The sequence below is a fragment of the Peromyscus maniculatus genome, chromosome 3 (assembly GCF_049852395.1).
Source record: "Peromyscus maniculatus bairdii isolate BWxNUB_F1_BW_parent chromosome 3, HU_Pman_BW_mat_3.1, whole genome shotgun sequence".
In the NCBI taxonomy this organism is placed as follows: domain Eukaryota; kingdom Metazoa; phylum Chordata; class Mammalia; order Rodentia; family Cricetidae; genus Peromyscus; species Peromyscus maniculatus.
This window is the reverse complement of record NC_134854.1, coordinates 91,249,370-91,254,186: the sequence shown is the minus strand read 5'-3', so window position 1 is coordinate 91,254,186 and position 4,817 is coordinate 91,249,370. Positions and strand designations below refer to the sequence as shown.

At 46.4% G+C, this 4,817-nt stretch overlaps 1 pseudogene; it reads right to left on the bottom strand.

Moving 5' to 3' along the window:
* Nucleotides 1-2,926: 2,926 nt before the first annotated feature.
* On the bottom strand, nt 2,927-4,522 carry LOC102907487 (serine/threonine-protein kinase 4 pseudogene; annotated as a pseudogene).
* Nucleotides 4,523-4,817: the final 295 nt, after the last annotated feature.

The window sequence follows — 4,817 nt, the reverse complement described above, 5'->3', positions numbered from 1 at the left end:
TCTCTCAGAGCTATCAAGTTTTGGTAGAAAGGGGGCTGTTCAGATTGCCCATGTCTTCCTAACTTTCCAGGTATCGATCCATTTCACTTAGGCTGGTGAATTCACTAGCATGCAGCTGTTCATAATATTCTGCTATTAGTCTCTGAGCATCAGCAGGGTCTAAAGTGATGCCATCTCTCTCACTCCTGATATTAGATGGGGGTATTGAGTTTTAAATGGTAAAATAAATTTCTAGCATCTGCCAGGTGCTACTAATCTACAGTGTCAAAGACTCAAGACTCAATGCCTGAGGCTTCAGATGACCATTTCCATCATTCCACTAACCCAGAAACCTTCCCACTCCCAGCCAGTCAAATTCTCGTCCAATTAATTGGGGTTGAAGAAAAAAATACATAAGAAATATCAAAAATAGAAATGTGCTTCAAATTTATGAATGGGAGCACAACTAGACCATGTTTAGAGACTATGAGGTTTTGTTTGTTTGCTTTTTGAAAAGAAAAGTTAGGTGTGGGTCATGGCTTCTCAGAAGTAGAGAGCCCAGAGTTCTGTCAGCCTGAGTTACAAACACTCAAGCTCCAGGGAATCAAGATGCAATTCCTGGGATCCTCGGTCCTCGAGGAAAGCATGGCTTGCTCCCCTGCCTGTCACTGGACAACACATACGCCCTGCAAGGAAGTTTCCTTGATCCAAAACAATTGACTTCTGGCAAAAGGCTCTGTTCAGCTGTACTGATGATACAGAGATGCTTGAAACCGAATAAACTCCAGATCTGGGTTCACGGCTGTAGAACAGTCACAGGAAAATAGCTTTTGGATCTTGCTTCAGAAGGGAGCCATGGGCTTTCTCCTTCTGCCCGGCCAAGCCCAAAGCACTTTTCTTCCAGAAGAAAGAGCTCCGAGGATGGGCTATTATGCAAGCTCAGTGCTCTGGGTTTTTAAAAACTTACTTGACTGGGGGATGTGATTATTAATTCAGCTGGTTTTTAACCTTAAAACAAAACAAAAACAAAAACAAAAACAAACAAAAAAAACAACCCACACATACCTAAACGTAGTCTTCATGAGAAGACACGGTCACTTCATTCTAAGCATTGAGGACTTCCCTGTTTTTGTGACTAGCCCCACAGAGTGATGCCATGGATCCAGATCCAGTGTCGTGGGAAGGAAATCTTTCAAATTCAATTTCATTGTATGAGAAATAACTCAATGAGCCCACAGGACTCCTGTGAAACCTGGAGTCGTGCACCTAGCTCGGTGTCTGACACCTGCTACCCAGGGAAGGCTAGCTGTCATGTATCATTCCAGCAAGATCTGCAAATTGTCCTCTCATTCTCTGAGCTACATAGTTCCTTTGCTAGCCAAGTCCTGCAGATCAGCTGCCTCTTGCATTTTTTAAAGCTTGTTTTAACTGCAAAGAACAGAATCTGGTCACAGAGGAAAACATCCCCTTCCTTTTTATCAACTCTCAGGTTAGGGAGCAAAAGCAATTATGGGAGTTGAATTTCAGTATCCACAGGTGCAACCCAATCGTGGCTCTCATCAGAGAGAAGAGATAAGAAGAAAATAAAAGGGCAACTGTCTTTCCCAGTTTCTTCAGACTGCAGTTGGAGCCAAAGGTGCAGGGCATAACTCCGTAAGTGTCCTTTGCAAAGCTTTCTACTCTGCTGCAGGCCTTCTGTGACTGCTTGTCTGGACCTGGGAGACACTGCAAGGAACCCACCGGTATGCCGAGACTGACATGGCTCCTCTGGGGGTCCTTCCATAGCAGCTCAAGGATCGAAGAGGCGAGGCAAGAGCAGGAGTCCTGGGACAACTTGATGAACAGTGGTCGTTTCCTTCTCTCAGGGAAGAGCTCTTGGTTCAGCGGCCCAGGGGAGGAGCCCTGAGTTCCGGTCCCTGCTCTGACTCGGACTCCGTCTGTGACATTGGCAATGGTACCCCTCCTCTCATTTTCCCACCCCCACAGCACACCGTCAGACCCCTTCCAGCTACGGTTCCTCCCAGCTCCAGCATTCTGTGGACCACTAAGCCTCCTATGAGCGAGTCCCAGACCCTTGCCAGACCCTCCACAGTGAATGAAAAGAATAAAACAATCACATGAATTGAACATGGACACAAAAGCAATCAATCCCCTTTACCCTGTAGTAAGAAACGCAGAGCAAATGCCACGTGTGGTTTTGCACACGAACAGTGAGGCACACAAAACCCCTTTCTTTTTTCTGGACTGGACAGTCCCGTTGGCTGGAGAGCTCTTGGTCGGCCGTCCTTTCAGCAGATTGTGTCCCCTGTTAAGGCACTGGGCAGTATCTGGGATGTGACTTTAGGCAGCTGGGAGAGCAGGGATGGATGAAAGGTGATGCAATAGCAAAGGCTAATTTGCAAAGAGGCTGCCAGGCTTCTCCTAGGACTCAAGGAGCAAACTCAAGTTCTCCAGGCCTTCCCCTGGTGTCCCCAGCAGGTTCCGAGGCCAGGGATGACCTTATGAGGTTCATCACTGTGGTGGCACGACCATCCCAAGACTAATTTTCCCATGAAGCCCTGCAGTGGGTGAGGCTGACTCCTGGGATTCAGTGACCACCTAAGAGCCTCCCAGTGTCCTCTGCTCTCTTACTCCACAGTACCATAATCTCACGGAAAGAGACAGAGTGTCTGAAACTGTACCTGTACAGAGACACCACCACAGAGTGGGGGATCTATTTATAATTTATATATATGTGCATATTTATATATTTTTTAAAAAGTCTTCCACAGAGAGCAACCAAAACTATTACAAGAAAGAAAACAAAAAGACGGTGTAAATTTCTCCCAGCTATCACTCAACTAGGAGTCTCTGATCCTGGGGTCTAAAATTCTGAGTTAAAAGCGCCAATCCAAACCCTTCAGTCCACCCGTGTGGAGACGCACACTGACGGTCCGCACACGCCTGTCCCATGGCGCACATTCCTGAGTTCACAAAGGTGCTGTGGAGAGAAGACAGAGCGGAAGTGCTGGCTAACAGACCCCCAACCCAGAAGCCACCAAAGGCCTGGGCTGGTGCCGTCAGAAATTCTGTTGCCTCCTCTTCTTGGCTTCAATGGCATCCAGGATGGGCTGCCGCTTGGACCGGTACTTCTACCGGATCTCTTCCATCTCCTGTTCCATCATGGGGTCAAGGGCCAAAAGCCTCTTCTGAAGGTCCTCCACAGTCCAACTCTTAAGAAACTCATAGTCTCCATCCTGGGGTATTTTCCAGTCTGAAGAATTTTTCAGAGAGCCGGATACACTCTTGCCAAAGCTGTTGATCTGGTTTTCTTTTTCTTTCTGTTCAAAGTATTCAAGGAAAGATGGTTTTGCAGACTGCATGGTCTCATCTCTTCTTTTTATAGTTCCTTCCTCTTCCTCGTCCTCCGTGTTGATCACCATGGTGCCCAGCTGTGACGGCAATGTGTCACTGTGCTCAATCATAGTATTGGCTCCATCACTCATTGTACTGGCTACTCGCACGGTGCCCATCTCATCACCAGCGGCTCGAACCATTGTGCCAGAATCCATCTCATCCTCCTCTGAGTTTTCATCATCATCCTGGTCCACCTCCCGCTGCTGGGCTTCCTGGCGCTTCAGTTTCACATCCATGGCTTCGTTAATTAGGTCTCGAAGTATTGACACTCCTTTGGCACTCTTGACAAATGGATGCTGTAGGAGCTGAGTGGCTGTGGCTCTCTGCTCGGGGCTTTTGACCAGACACTGCTTCACAAAATCCATGAAGTTGTCTGACCACAGGTCGGCCTTACGGAATGTGGGAGGAGGGTTTGTAGGAATCATGAATATTGCCCGCATTGGATGGATATCGGCATATGGGGGTTTTCCTTCAGCCATTTCTATGGCGGTTATTCCCAGAGACCAGATGTCTGCCACGCAGTTGTACCCAATTTCCTGAATAACTTCAGGAGCCATCCAAAATGGTGTTCCTATCACTGTATTCCTCTTTGCCATGGTATCTGTAAGTTGACCTGCAACTCCAAAATCTGCAAGCTTTGCGTGCCCTTCTGTATTGAGCAAAATATTTCCTGCCTTGATATCTTGGTGTATTTTTCTCATAAAATGAAGGTATTCCAGTCCTTTAAGAGTTGATTGTAATATTGTAGCTATTTCCTCTTCTGTTAACGTCTTGTTCTGTAACCGAATGATGTCCGACACAGAGCCAGCCCCACAGTACTCCATGACGATCCACAGGTCTGTGTTCTTAAAGTAGCTGCCATAGTATTTGACTACGTGAGGGCTGTCACACTGCTGCATTATGGAGATCTCTTTGATTATCTCCTGCAGGTCTGACTCCACGGGCACTTGCTTGATAGCAACAATCTGGCCAGTCTCTTTCTTCTCCAAGTTTCTCTAAGACATCAAACACTTCTTCTGGTTGTTTAGTTAAACTATCTTCATCCAACTTTTTCAGCTGCCTGCGCGGCGGGTTCCTCAGCTGCACGGTCTCCATGGCGCTGCTGGCAGCCGCCCAGACTGCCTCAATACTCCATCCTCCCGAAGCCCGCCCCTATAACAAGTTTTTAGACATGAATTTAAGTGTGTCCTCAGAAATAATTTGTTTATTACATATAATATGTAAAATGGTTAATTGTGTTTTGGGTTATTTTGAAACGTGCTGCTTTTACTTATAGTCATTGTGATCATTCACTTGAAAAATATTTCATTTTAATTTTTATGTTCCCTGAAAGATTTTGCTGGGATATATAAGCTGTAGGGGACGAGAGGAAGGAAGAAGAATGGAGTCAGAAGGAAGACATGAGGAAAGAGATACAAGGTAAACAATGGGAAAGAGGTAAA